We start from the raw sequence: 15,590 nt of genomic DNA on the forward strand, positions 1-15,590 counted from the left end.
CGGCAAAGGCCCCACAACCACATGCAATGCACAAGGCTGTGGTGTGTTTGTTGGAAAAAAATGGGGTTAAAACAGGCGGTGAGGAGGCGCAGAGGAAAGATAGATTTAGGGCCCATTCACACTAGAAATCAGCGTTCCTGTGTGGCTTCCCACACGCATACCAAACGCACTGCACTTGCGATCTGCTGCAGTGGTCAGTGCAGAGATGACGACACCACAAACGCAGGTCGCAAACCTGCACTGTACAGAACTGCATGTAAATTGCACAGCGTTCCTAGGGGCCCGGAGGGCCCATTCACATCAGATGCAGTTGAATGCATTTTTTTTTTTACTGCATTTCAATTGCATATACAGTCCAAAATCCAGGTGATCCTATAGGCATAGTTCACACCATTGCAATGCAGTGAAAAGTACAGCAGGCTGCATTTTTCCACACAGAAAACGCGTGTAAATGTGCACAAATGCACCGCAACGCACTGCAGGTCACAGAAGGCCACATGCGGTGTGATTGCGTGATGGCAGCTATTCCTGGTCTTCCTATCTGCCCGGTTCACACCACTGAGTTGCGGTAGTGTGCAGGCACGGTGCGCTGAAAAAAAAAGAAAAACACAGAAAAAAGAAAAAAAAAAAAAAAAGTACTACATGCATAACTTTTTTTTCACAGCAGCGCAGTGCAAGGCAATTAAACTTTATGAGATGTCCATTTGACATCTCAATAAAGTTTGTTTAAAAAAAAAAAAAAGGAAGAAGAGCTCATCACTGCGCTGACCTCGACTCCAACGCACACCTCTCAGGGGTTTCCCTCTCACACAGACACAGAGTGTGCCTCGGCCCCCCGACCTCCCCTCCTCACTGGAGATGATAGACAGCAGCAGGAGGAGCCAATGGCTCCTGCTTCTGTCTCTGAGCCAATGAGGAGGGAGAGAGTCTCTGCTCTTGTGCAGATTGCTGGATCGAAGAGGAGCTGGGAGGGAGGGGGGGGGGGGGGGTTTGCTGCATTCTGATTCTCTGCATTAAGGTAAAAAAAAAAACCTTCAGCATTTGGAACCACTTTAACTCCCAAAAGGAAGTTTGTTCCTTTTGAGCATCTCCCCTCCCTCTAAGCAGAATTGTAAATTTTTTTTTAATTGTTATTTTTAAATGTATTTTTGGCCCCGCCTCCCACTGCCTAGGGCCATTGGCTCCTGCTGCTGTCAATCAAATCCTGTGGGGAGGGAGCATGGAAGCAGGACCAAGCTCCGCTGTGTGTGTCTACAGACACACACACACACAGCCTGGCTTGGGAGCGAGCCCACAGGTGTGCAACCATAAGAAGTGGCTTCCTATGGTTGCGCGCTGAAAAGAGGAGGAGCCTAATGGTCTGGTGGGGGACCAAAGAATTGGAGGTTCGGGGCCACTCTGTGCATTACTATTGCACAGAGCAGGTAAGCATAACAGGTTTATTATTTAAACCAAAAAGTAAATAAAAAATAAAAACACACCTTAAAAACTTTACAATGACTGTAACCACTTCAACACAGGGCACTTTTATCCCCCTTCCTGCCCAGGCCAATCTTCAGCTTTCAGCACTGTCTCACTTTGAATGACAATTGCGCGGTCATGCGACACTGTACCTATGTGAAATTTGTATCTTTTTTTCCCCCCACAAATAGAGATTTATTTTGGTGGTATTTAATCACCTCTGGCTTTTTTATATTTTTGTGCTAAACGAAAAAAAAAAAAAGACAGAAAATTTAGAAAAAAGAAAATAAAAATTTTCTTTGTTTCAGTTATAAAATGTGGTAAATAAGTAGGTTTTCTCCTTCACTGATGAGGAGGCACCAATATGCAGCACTGATATAGAAAAGGAAAAATGTTAGCACACCACAGTGAAGTCAAGGGCCAGTTCATACCACATGCGGTCCACTGCGTTTTTTTCTGCATCAAAAATGCATAGAAAGTAGGTTATTTGGTTTTCAATGGCATAGTTCACACCAGTGCTTGAAGTTCCAGAAAAAAAAGTAGAACATGCTGCTTTTTCCTGCACTGGACTGTACTAGAACGCTGTAAAAAGCATCAAAAATGCACGGGAACAAACCAGAACACACCTAAAACGCACCAAAAATGCACTGGAACACCCACGTTCTTATTTAAGGTTAAGCAAAAAAAAAAAAAAAGGGGGGGGGGGATGCACTGGACCGCATCAAAAACGCATGCAAAAAAGCATCTGGAGTGCATCCGGACTGCGTTTCTGTGGTGTGAATTGGCCCTGAAAATTTTATTGTTGCCAAGCCAGACAGATGTACAGGGACATAGTTGACACAAATCGCTCGCGTGAAACGCGTCAACCACATCCCTGTGCATCTGACTGGCTTGGCAACAATAAAAAAAACTTTCAAGATTTTGACTTCACTGCGGTGTGCTACCATTTTCCTTTTCTATATGGCTTTGGTGGCGAGCCGGGGTGAGCACCTGCAGCAGTCAATTACTTACTGATTGCCTGAGCAGTGTATACTTTGTGGTTGGATAGATGGTTCTGATGAGGAGACACTGGCAGGCCTTACTGGCATTACTAATGGACACTGATAGCATCTTTTATGGGCACTGATTGGCATCACATGTGGGTACAGGTGGGCACAGATTGCCATTACTGGTGGGGCACCGATGGGCATTGCTGATGGGTCTGCACTGATAATCAATGCGCCGATTATCAGCGCAGACCCCCCCCGCCTGGAAAGCCGATGATCGGCTCTCCTATACCCGCTCCCTGTCAGCGCAAATGGAGGAAGGCCGATAAACCGCACTTCCTGGTTACCATGTAATCAGCTGTGATTGGACACAGCCCATCACGTGGTAAATAGCCTACGCCATAGGCTCTTTACCTAGATTGGAGATGCGGTGTATCAGAGCGACACACCACACCACCGATCGCAACGCGCCCCCCGCGAGCGGCTTCTCCTGCTGGACGTCATACGACACACCCAGTCAGGATAACTGATCCCGGCTGCGGCCGTCATTCTGCTATTGGCTGGGCGGCATGTGGTTTAAGGTATCATTTGGTAAGTGTCATCTCTGTCCATTCAGTGAACATCCATCAGTCTTAAAAAAATAAAAAATGATCTGTTGGCCTCTACCAAACTAAGTTAAATTTTTAGTCATCTTATGGCTCGTACACACTATAAGAAAATCGAGCGAATATTTTTGTGTACGCAACTTTCTACAGTCGATTCCGACCTTCTGAAAGAAAATTTCGGAAGGAATAAAGCTCCAAATTTTTTCTCGTACAGGAACAGAACAAAAAGGATTTTAGTTTAATGTGCACCATTTCGTACAATTTTCATACAAGAAAAAATTGCTCATTGCTCTAAGAACACACTGGGGTTGATTTACTAAAACTGGAGAGTGCAAAATCTGGTGCAGCTGTGCATGGCAGCCAATCGGCTTCCAGGTTTTTTGGCAAGTTAGAAGCCGATTGGCTACCATGCACAGCTGCACCAGATTCAGAGTGCTGCAGTTTTACGGCCAGTTCACACCATAGAAACACAGTCTGGATGTGCTCCAGATGCTTTTTTGCATGCGCGTTTTTGATGCTTTCCAGTGCGTTTTTGGTGCATTTTTGATGCAGTCCAGTGCATTTCCCCCCCCCTTTTTTTCCCCCTTAACTTTAAGAACATGGGTGTTCCAGTGCGTTTTTGATGCAGTCCAGTGCACCCCCCCCCCTTTTTCCCCTTAACCTTAAAGAACATGGGTGTTCCAGTGCATTTTTGATGCAGTCCAGTGCATCCCCCCCCCCTTTTTTTCCCCCCTTAACCTTAAATAAGAACATGGGTGTTCCAGTCCATTTTTGGCGCGTTCCTGTGAGTTTTTGATGCTTTTTACAGCGTTCCAGTACAGTCCAGAGCAGGAAAAATGCAGCATGTTCTACTTTTTTTTTTTCTGGAACTGGAAAGCACTGGTGTGAACTATGCCATTAAAAACCATATAACCTGCTTTCTATGTGTTTTTGATGCAGAAAAAAAAAAACAAAAAACGCACTGGACTGCATGTGGTGTGAACTGGCCTGAAGTAAATAACCCCATGATGACGCTTTAGGGCCAGTTCACACCACATGCAGCCTAGTGCGTTTTTTTTTTTTTTTTTTTTTTTTTTATGCATCAAAAACACATGGAAAGAAGGTTATATCGTTTCCAATGCCATAATTTACACCAGGTGCGGTCACAGTTCCAGGGCTTTCCAGTTCCAGAAATTTTTTTAAAAAAAAGTAGAACATGCTGCATTTTTCCTGCACTGGACTGTACTGGAACGCATAGTAAACGCATCAAAAATGCAACGGAATGCACTGGAACACATCGAAAACGCATAGTACAGTGCAAAATAAACAAAAAACAATAAAAGAAAAAGAACAAAAATTGCACCTGGAGTGTATCTGGAAACGCATAAAAAAATGCACCGCAACACGCCAACTTGTTAAAAACAAGCATGCAGAGACACATTCGGAATGGAATTGGAGTGCGTTTTTTGTGGTGTGAACCAGCCCTTAGTATTCTTCAGAACTGAAGGAATGAATGACATGCACACTTACATGTAGTGGCTGATCCCAGAATCCAGGCCGATTACTTTCCTGTACCATGACTCTGGAGGTTTATTAAACCTTTACCATCCATTAGCTTCTTAATGAGATCACCGGCTTTAAAGGCTGTTCCTGCAGAAATGAAAAATGGAAAGACTTTTAGCAAACAGGATGCATCAAATGGTTCTGCTGCTTGTGTGCCGTCAGGGAGATTTCCCTTCACTTCTTATCTCAGAGACACAATACAATAGTAAGAGGAAATCTCTGAAAAGCAAAGGAATATCCCCTTATAGACGGATGTCACCAGGTGTCCCCACCATGGGAAGATGGCAGCCCAGAAGCTGAGAGGCCAGATGGGAGCATTGATGGAGTGAAGTTCCTCTTAAAGTGGAAGTAAACCCCCCTCCCCCCCCTATCGTTTTCAGCCAAGGAAGCTGCCATCTTTGCCTCTGTTTAACCATTTCCATACCGGGCCTATTCTGGCACTCCTCTACTACATGTAAAAAAAAAAAATTTTTTTTGCTAGAAAATTACTCAGAACCCCCAAACATTATATATGTTTTTTTTTAGCAGACACCCTAGGCCAGTGATGGCGAACCTTGGCACCCCAGATGTTTTGGAACTACATTTTACATGATGCTCAACTACACTGCAGAGCGCATGAGCATCATGGGAAATGTAGTTCCAAAACTTCTGGGGTGCCAAGGTTTGCCATCACTGCCCTGGAGAATAAAATGCATTGCAACTTTTTATCTCGCACGGTATTTGCGCAATAATTTTTCAAAAGCCTTTTTTTGGGGGAAAAAAAAAACAGTTTTATGAATTAAAAAATAACAAAAACAGTAAAGTTAGCCCATTTTTTTTTTTGTATAATGTGAACGATAATGTTACGCCGAGTAAATAGATATGCAACATGTCACGCTTTAAAATTGCGCACACTCATGGAATGGAGCCAAACTTCGGTACTTAAAAATCTCCATAGGCGACGCTTTAAAACTTTTTACAGGTTACCAGTTTAGAGTTACAGAGGAGGTCTAGTACTAGAATGGTTGCTCTCGCTCTAACGCACGCGGCGATACCTCACATGTGTGGTTTGAACACCGTTTATATACGTGGGTGGGACTTACGTCCCGCGCAGATCGCCGTTCTGGTTCTCTGGTGAGCGATCGTGGGTGGCCGACGGACATGGGGTCTGCCGGACCCACTGATTCGCATCCCCTGTGTCCAATCAGCGTGTGCCACCCATTGGCTATTGCATGAAATGACGTACGGGTAAATAATTTTGCGCAATAGTAAATAGGCGGTCGGCAATTGGATAAATGTAAGAAAATTCTCATACGAGAAAACATGAAGTGATGTCATGTACTGTGTTGTATTTTTGGACGACATCTGTACTGATTAAATAAATAAAAAAAAAAAATCGCACTATCATGTTTGTCCCTTCGGACAAAAGCTGCGTAGGAATGATCAGATTATTGTACGATCGCTTTGAAAACCATATTTTTTTTTTGTACGATTTTCTGATCGTGTGTACGGGGGCTTAACGTTTCCACATTTTATATAGAGTTCAAAAAGTTTTGGATCAGAGACATACTTTCAGATGGATTTATAAAGCAGCAATTTTGACTTTCGCATTCACTGCTGGTGAATTGCTATAGTTTAGGCTTCTATCAGACGTGCACCAAGGACTGCTGCTCCTCTGAAAAGTATTCCACGCAGGGATCTTATTTCAGAGGCATTTGCCAGGCAATGAGGAGCAAAATACAAAAATTTGTTGCCCGTTTTAGCCCCCCCCCCCCCTAAATGCAGCACTACCACGCAGCAAACGTGTGCATCGCATGCGTTTTTGTGGGGTGGTTGCAGCGCAGTTTCATTCACTTGAATGGGTCGTGTTCAACAGAGGATGGTGCCCACCAAACACGAACGGAGGTTCAATTCCTGACGCTTATTGTGACTTATTGCCTCTGCAGCTAAAAGGTGTGGTTTTACAGCCACCCCACCAAACCCAACCGCATGTGTGAATGAACCCTTGATGAATGTCAGACTCGCCGCCTTTAAGTCCCAGAAAGCATGAACAAAACTGAAAAGTAACCCGCACAAAAGACACAGCTTTCATTATACACGGGTTCAGTGCTGAAATGCAGGGACAAAATGTCAAATCCGGAGACGGGCCCTGCAAACCAGAGAGATCAGGTAACCATATTAAAGACCCCCAACAGTGACACTCACCCCTTTATAGATTGTTCTCCTCTGGTCACTTCTCTTCCTACATGACAGCGATACTCCGGAGGCTGGAGCTGGGGAAAGTGAAACTAACATGTAACACACAGTGAGTCATAGTAAACATCACATCTGATAACAACGGAGCCACCCACACATAGGGTTGTCCCCAAACCACTTTAAGACTGAGTACAAGTACTGATACTCTTTTTCCAAGTACTCGCCGATACCGATTACCGATACTTTTTTTAATGTCATGTGACAGTTAGACTGATTATTATTATATAAGATTTATATATATAGCGCCAACAGTTTACGCAGCGCTTTACAATATAAAAGGGAGACAATACAGTTATAATACAATAAGATACAAGAGGATTGAGAGGGCCCTGCTCAGAAGAGCTTACAATCTAATAGGGTGGGGCAGGTGGTACAAAAGATTGTAACTGTGGTGAGAGGAGCTGGTGGAAGTGGTAGGAGATTAGTTGGAGACGTGATAGGCTTTCCTGAAGAGATGAGTTTTCAGGGATCGCCTGAAGGTAGCAAGAGTAGGGGATAGCCGGACAGGTGGAGGTAGCGAGTTCCAGAGGATGGGAGAGGCTCTGGAGAAATCCTGGAGACGAGCATGGGAGGAGGAGACGAGAGAGCTTGAGAGTAGGAGGTCTTGAGAAGAGCGGAGAGGACGATTTGGGTGATATTTGGAGACAAGATTGGTGATGTAGCTCGGGGCAGAGTTGTGAATGGCTTGTGATGGGCACTGATAGGTGCAGTGCTGGGACAAGGCCATTTGGTGCCCAGGGCGAAGATGGCAAACTGCGCCCCCCCCCCACCCATTTTTAAGAAAGAATCAATGTAGTTTCAAAACAAGAATATACTTAAAACAATACAAATTCAATTAGGTTTAATGCGATAGAAACAGAGTTCACTCACACATTTTAATTATATGTGAACATACTAAGGTTTTCAGTTTTGTCCTGTGTCCATCAATGCTGCTTCACCTCTGCCCAACAACGCAGCCAGCCCGTGTCCAACAACGCAGCCAGCCCGTGTCCAACAACGCAGCCAGCCCGTGTCCAACAACGCAGCCTCCCTGTGCAGGGCAAGAGAGGAGAGGAAGAGGATTGCTGGCCGGATCATCAGAGCGATGAGGAACATCACTGTAACAGCTTTCATTTCAATTGCCGTGTGTTCCCGCCACTCGCCATCACATACAGACCCGGCTCCCGGGATCGTACTTGTGACCTGTCTATCAAGGTCCCTGGACAAGGCGGGGGGGGGGGGTTTGGGGCTGTATGTGACGGCGAGTGGTGGAAACACTCGGCAATTGAAATGAAAGCTGCTACAGCTATGTTCCTCGCTCTGATGATCCGGCCGGCTCTTCCTTCCTCTGGTGCGTTCGCTGGGAGAAGAGCTCCCATTCAACCCCGCCTGCGCTGTGCTCGCCCCCCCCCTCCGCTCCCAGGCAGCCCACACTCGCCAGCCCTCATTTTCCACTCGCAAAACGCAAGTAGGCGAGTGGAAAATTTGGGGGCTGATTTAAGGTCCAAAAAAGCATTGTCACTTCACCATACTGTATATGTAAATTAAGTTTGCACCTGTTCTCCTTCCGGTTCTCCCGCGCTGCCTTGGTGGTCGCTGCAGCGCACTCGGCACACTTACAGTTAGTTTTTCTGGGAAAAGGCAGCGGTGCTGGATAAAGTGTACAGTGACACCTGCGAGTGTGCCCCCCCCCCCTTCCTCCAGAAAATTGTACCGCCCAGGGCATCTGCCCCTTCAGCCCCTGCCTTGTACCGGCTCTGGTAGGTGGCACTGACTGATGGGCACTAATAGGTGGCACTTAAGGGCACTGATAGGTGGCACTGACAGGTGGCACTTATGGGCAGGCCCTGAAATGCAGCAATAAATGACATGAGAGGAAAGGATATATTTTGCAATGCTATGCTGCGACGCCCATCTTGGTTCACCTTGCACTCGGCCGCAGTAAGCAGCAGCGGACATCTTGTTACACCCAGCCCGAACTATATGGGCTGGGTGTAACAAGATGTCCGCTGCTGGCTTACTGCGGCCCGAGTGCAGGGTGTACCAAGATGGGCGTCGATATGTTCAACCTCTGAAGGCGACCGAATGTGACGCTTTCCAGTCACCGATCCTGTCAGCTTACCTAGTTCCACTGCTGAGGACTCGCTCTCTGCACCGCCCTCTGACTCCGCCATTTCCACCCGCTGACTTCCGGTTGCGCTCAGCCTCTGACTCTGCCCGCCTCTCCCAGGTATCGGATCAAGCATCAGGAGCAATTGTGCGAGTACTCACGCAAATGCTCGGTATCGGTCCTGATGCCAGTATCGGGACAACCCTAACACATACCTTCCTAGAATTGCTCCTTCACACAAGAAAAAGACTGCTGTTTTACCACCCCCCCCCTGGCTTCCCATCTGAGCGGCTGCATGTCCTCCTTTAAGTGGGCAGCCAGGGGGGCGGTAAAACAGCAGCTCAGCCGCCTGATTTTTCTCGTGCGAAAGAGCACTTCTAGGAAGGTATGTGTGGGTGGCTCCATTTTTTTTTTTCACCCATTCCCTTCCTGTGGACTGCAGTAAGCCAAGCTCTCTGGGATTGTAAGACTCCCCCTCTAATTGGCCCCACTTTACAAATTTTCCACACAGCATGTCAGAAGCATGGTCTTTCTTCCCCCCCGGGTCTCCTAGCCCCCATTAGACATAACCCGGATTCCCCCCCCCAACCTTTTAGATACTTTTCTTGTTGACATATGGCCCCCACGTCCACATCTGGGTGGAACACTTCTTTGCCAAAGGAGCTTTCCAGACCCACGCTTTGCTTGCCTCCCAAATGCTGGACAACTTATTTCCTTTCTGGTCCTATTTGGAAATCAGTGACTTTTTAAATGGCTCTACTCCCACGTGGTGAAGGCCACATACGCCCTTCGAAGCCTTGTGTACTCAAAAAGAACCTCAAGGCACCTAAATTTCAGATATTATGTTGTTTTCTGAATACCAATCTAGGACTAGCAGGGCCTGCCGATGGTGGCAAAGGGACCTTAACCACAATACCGGGCCTATTCTGGCACTCCTCTCCTAAATGTAAAAATCATTTTTTTGCTAGAAAATTACTCAGAACCCCCAAACATTATATATGTTTGTTTAGCAGACACCCTATGGAATAAAACGGCGGTCATTGCAACTTTTTATCTCGCACGGTACTTGCGCAATAATTTTTCAAACGCCTTTTTTTGGTAAAAAAAAAAAAAAAAAACAGTTTCATTAATTAATAACAAAACAGTAAAGTTAGCCCAATTTTTTTGTATAATGTGAAAGATAATGTTATGCCGAGTAAATAGATACCTAACATGTCATGCTTTAAAATTGCGCACACTCATGGAATAGCTCCGAACTTCAGTACTTAAAAATCTCCATAGGCGGCGCTTTAAACATTTTTACAGGTTACCAGTTACAGAGGAGGTCTAGTGCTAGAATTGTTGCTCTCGCTCTAACACATGCGGCGATACCTCACATGTGTGGTTTGAACAGCGTTTACATATGTGGGCGGGACTTACGTGTGTGTTCGCTTCTGAGCACAAGCTACCGGGGACAGAAGAGTTTTAAATTTTTTGTTTTTTTTTCACTTTTTTTTTTTTTTTTTTTTTTATTGTTACACTTTTTTTTACATTTAATTTTTTCTGATCACTTTTATTCCTATGACAAGGAATGTAAACACCCCTTTTACTATTGTAACAGGTCCTCTTTATGGAGAGATGCGGGGTCAATAAGACCCCACATCTCTCCTCCAGGCTGGAAAGCATGAGATCGGAAAAAAAAAAAAAAAATTCACCGATCTCATGCTGACAGCCTCGATCGCAGCTTTGTTTACATGCGGGGTTATGACATCACGCCTGGGCTTCCGACGGTCATAGAGATGACTGGTGACTTCACCGGAAATCTCTATGGTCGTCATCCGGCGGCGTCTGCTTCTTTCCCTGCCCCCTCCCCCCGATGGCACCGGAGAGCCCAGGGAAGCGGCGGGAGGGACGTCCCCTCCCGTCGCCTACAAGAACGATCAAGCGGCGGAACTGCCGCTATGATCATTCTTATTGTGCACAGAATCGCCGCCTGCAAATAATAATTGAATGATGCCTGTAGCTGCAGGCATCATTCAGATATCCCCGCACAAAGTCAAGGACGTCACATGACGGCGTGCGGTATTGAAGTGGTTAAATTAACGCTCTCAACAGAAGATTGGGATCGTATAGATTTCTCCACATCCACAAGGATATGGTCAATGTCTCAGCACAAGAAAATGGTTTAAAAATCCATTCATGTTGGTAGAACCCCTTCACCACTGTATAAGGTCTCGCCCGCCATACCACCTACATGTTGGAGATAGAACAACAATATAGGTTCTCTCATACATGTTTGGTGGTCATGTCCGACACTCTAAATCTGAAGGCGGTACACGCCCCATTGCTCATATCACAACATAAACCTTAGACATCAAAGTGAGTATATGAGGAGTTTTGGGACTTTAAATGAGGGCCATGACATACTACGTCTCCATCCCCGAATCAGAAATTTAAAAAGGAAAAGGTTTGGGACTTTAAAGGGGTTTTAAACCCTCAAGGTTTTTTTTTACCTCAATGCATTCTATGCGTTAAAGGTGAAAACCCTTCTGTAGTGCAGCAGCCCCCCCTCCTTTTTTTTACCTGAACCTGATCGTTCCAGCAGCGGGGACCAGCACCGCAGCTCCAGCCGGTGTCTTGGGTCCTCATTGGATAGATTGATAGCAGCGGGAGTCATTTGCTCCTGTTGCTGTCAATCAAATCCAGTGACACGGAAGCCAGGGGGGCGGGGCCGAGTCCTGCTGTCTGTGTCAAAGGGCGCAGCAGCAGGACTCAGGAGCGCGCCTGCATGAGTGCCCCCATTTCGTCAGATTAGGCGACCCGCCAGAATTTGTAACGGAAGTGACGTCCCAACACCGCCATCTTGCTACACCCCGCACTCAGTCACAGTAAGGATACAGTGAAAAGGCGGCAAGCGGACATCTGGTTACACCCACCGGATTCTTGCATGTCACACTTATTTTTATCAGTAAACTGAGCTTATATAGGGAAATTCGATATATTGAAATCCCTCAGAACGTTTTGGTGTTGATTTTTCAGAGTAGCGGTGTGCTGTCAGATTAGCAAACCTGTGAGATCAGCAGGCTTGCCGCTGCTTTTAAAATTCAACATCTAAACAGTCAAAAGGATTTTTAAATCCTGTATTTCACTATAAAAGCCGAGTTTGCTGTTAAAAATAAGTGTGAAATGCGAGACTCCGGTGGGTGTAACAAGACGAAGCAGGAAGGTTCTCACCGCATAGGTATGGATCCAAACTCAGTTGTCTTTTAAACCAAAAAGTTCAATTTTGGTCTCATCTGACCAGAGCACCTTCTTCCACATGTTTGCTGTGTCCCCCACATGGCTTCTCACAAACTGCAAACAGGACTTCTTATGTCTTTCTTCTTGTCACTCTTCCATAAAGGTCAGATTTGTGGAGAACACGACTAATAGTTGTCCTGTGGACAGATTCTCCCACCTGAGCTGTGGATCTCTGCAGCTCCTCCAGAGTTACCATGGACCTCTTGGCTCTTCTCTGATGAATGTTCTCCTTGCCCGGCCGGTCAGTTTAGGTGGACGGCCATGTCTTGGTAGGTTTGCAGTTGTGCCATACTCTTTCCATTTTCGGATGATGAATTGAACAGAGCTCCGTGAGATGTTCAAAGCTTCGGTTTCAATTTTTTTTTTTTTTTTTATAACCTAACCCTGCTTTAAACTTCTCCCCAACTTTATCCCTGACCTGTCTGGTGTGTTCCTTGGCCTTCATGATGCTGTTTATTCACAAAGGTTCTCTAACAATCCTCAGAGGGCTTCACAGAACAGCTGTATTTATACTGAGATTAAATTACACACAGGTGAACTCTATTTACTACAGTAATTAGGTGACTTCTGAAGGCAATTGGTTCCACTAGATTTTAGTTGGGGGGCATCAGAGTTAAGGGGGCTGAATACAAATGCACCCCACACTTTTCACATATTTGTTAAAATTTTTAAAACCATTAATAATTCTCCTTCCACTTCACAATTATGTGCCACTTTGTGTTGGTCTATCACATAAAATCCCAATAAAATACATTTACGTCTTTGGTTGTAACATGACAAAATGTGGAAAATTTCAAGGGGTGTGAATACTTTTTCAAGGCACTGCAAAAAGTGGTATCGGTGCAACCCTACTTGGAACACAAACTGCGGGCAGTGCGGCAATTTTACATGCTTTTTTTAACAAGAATGTTCAATGTGAGTATAAACCTTTATACCTAAATGAAAGATTTTTTAATCCATACAGTAGCACACTATGAATATCCAATTGTTCTTCTATGGTAACGTGTAATTGGTGGAAAACGAAAGGAGCGAATAAACTATCCACAGAGCCATACAGGATCCCTAACCTTTCACTACAGGCCATACTTTCATGGAAAGTTGGTGAGTGAGGGCACAGGAGAAAGGGGAGCACAGCAGCTTCATCACCTTGTTATTTCATTGCACTTTAGACTATTATGGGACAGAATATTCACAGCACTAAGAGACTGCGGACATGATACAAGAGATGGTCAGAGACTGCGGACACGATACAAGAGATGGTCAGAGACTGCAGACATGATAATAGAGATGGTCAGAGACTGCAGACATGATAATAGAGATGGTCAGAGACTGCAGACATGATAATAGAGATGGTCAGAGACTGCAGACATGATAATAGAGATGGTCAGAGACTGCAGACATGATAATAGCGATGGTCAGAGACTGCAGACATGATAATAGAGATGGTCAGAGACTGCAGACATGATAATAGAGATGGTCAGAGACTGCAGACATGATAATAGAGATGGTCAGAGACTGCAGACATGATAATAGAGATGGTCAGAGACTGCAGACATGATAATAGAGATGGTCAGAGACTGCAGACATGATAATAGAGATGGTCAGAGACTACAGACATGATACAAGAGATGGTCAGAGACTGCGGACACGATACAAGAGATGGTCAGAGACTGCGGACACGATACAAGAGATGGTCAGAGACTGCGGACACGATACAAGAGATGGTCAGAGACTGCGGACACGATACAAGAGATGATCAGAGACTGCAGACATGATACAAGGGATGATCAGAGACTGCAGACATGATACAAGAGATGATCAGAGACTGCAGACACGATACAGGAGATGATCAGAGACTGCAGACATGATACAAGGGATGAGAGATGATCAGAGACTGCAGACATGATACAAGGGATGATCAGAGACTGCAGACATGATACAAGAGATGATCAGAGACTGCGGACATGATACAAGGGATGGTCAGAGACTGCAGACATGATACAAGAGATGATCAGAGACTGCGGACATGATACAAGGGATGGTCAGAGACTGCAGACATGATACAAGGGATGATCAGAGACTGCAGACATGATACAAGGGATGATCAGAGACTGCAGACATGATACAAGGGATGATCAGAGACTGCAGACATGATACAAGAGATGATCAGAGACTGCGGACATGATACAAGGGATGGTCAGAGACTGCAGACATGACACCATAGACTCAGCTGACAGCAGTGGCTTCTCATATAGGCCATTAATGTGTAGAATGTTGTGTGTATGGGGAGGGGGTAGGGAGGTCTGTGCAGGTTGATCCCTACATACATAGAGATAAGGATTGTGTGTATGGCTGCTGTGAATTTCCCGGGAAATCTATGAGTGTTGGTAACTATGCCGATGTCAGTGTACGGACACCCGGGGTGAGGAAGTATCCGTGTGTCAGCACATTCCTCCTCACCTTCTCCCCCGGGCTCAGTCTCTTCACACGGCCGCTCCTCGCCTCTCCCCTCGGCTCGGACTGACAGTCAGGAGCGACGGCCTGACTAACCAATCCGCAGGCGACCTGAGGGCAGGGGGCGTCCTCTCCACCAACCACCGAAGGGGCTGCCATGGGATGGACCAATGATGTTCCGCCGGGCGGGGCTTATGGTTTGTTTTGGGTCAGAGTTGAAGTAGACAGGCTGGGCGGGGCGGAAGTGAGGTCATTCACGCGGGTGTAAAGTGAAAGCTGAGACGCATGTGAGCAGCACGGAGGGGGAGGGCGTGCCTGTGATGTATACATGGAGCAATGTCCCTCTGTCCCTCATTCCTCCTCTATTGTCCCTCATTTTGGTCTGATCTATATAGTTGTATATAAAATGCACTTTTTATCTTTCAAAAGTGTTTCCCTGTGCTAAACCTTTCATCTAGTTTCTAAATTGCTGCATTTGTAAATTTAAAAGCCAATATAAAGGAATAGGATTGGTAAAAAAAAGTTCTGGATGTGGATTGAATTCACTTTTTTTGCTTAATTCTCCTTTAACCACTTCAGCCCCGGACCATTTGGCTGGCCAAAGACCAAAGCACTTTTTTGTGATTCGGCACTGCGGCGCTTTAACTGACAATTGCGCGGTCGTGAGATGTGGCTCCCAAACAAAATTGAGGTCCTTTTTTTCCCCCAAAAATAGAGCTTTCTTTTGGTGGTATTTGATCGCCACTGTGGTTTTTTATTTTTTGCGCTATTAAAAAAAAAAAAGCGACAATTTTGAAAAAAACGCATTATTTTTTACTTTTTGCTATAATAAATATCCCCCAAAAATATTTAAAACATTTTTTATCCTCAGTTTAGGCGGTTATGTATTCTTCTACATATTTTTGGTAAACAAAATCGCAATAAGTGTATATTAATTGG

The 15,590-nt window shown here is 45.4% G+C and overlaps 1 protein-coding gene across 1 annotated transcript in view; it reads right to left on the minus strand.

Annotated features, from left to right (window-relative positions):
- The window catches only part of ATG9A (autophagy related 9A), an 83,261-nt gene extending 68,451 nt beyond the window's left edge, over nt 1–14,810 (minus strand). The window contains exons 1-3 of the mRNA XM_073634361.1: nt 14,658–14,810; nt 6,779–6,846; nt 4,562–4,681 (exon numbers count right to left, since the gene is read on the minus strand). The gene's annotated coding sequence lies outside the window, so the exon portion shown is untranslated. The remainder of the gene's footprint in view (nt 1–4,561; nt 4,682–6,778; nt 6,847–14,657) is intronic.
- Between the last annotated feature and the right edge of the window lie 780 nt (nt 14,811–15,590).

Source organism: Aquarana catesbeiana, linkage group LG06 (genome assembly GCF_042186555.1).
Source record: "Aquarana catesbeiana isolate 2022-GZ linkage group LG06, ASM4218655v1, whole genome shotgun sequence".
Taxonomy (NCBI): Eukaryota; Metazoa; Chordata; class Amphibia; order Anura; family Ranidae; genus Aquarana; species Aquarana catesbeiana.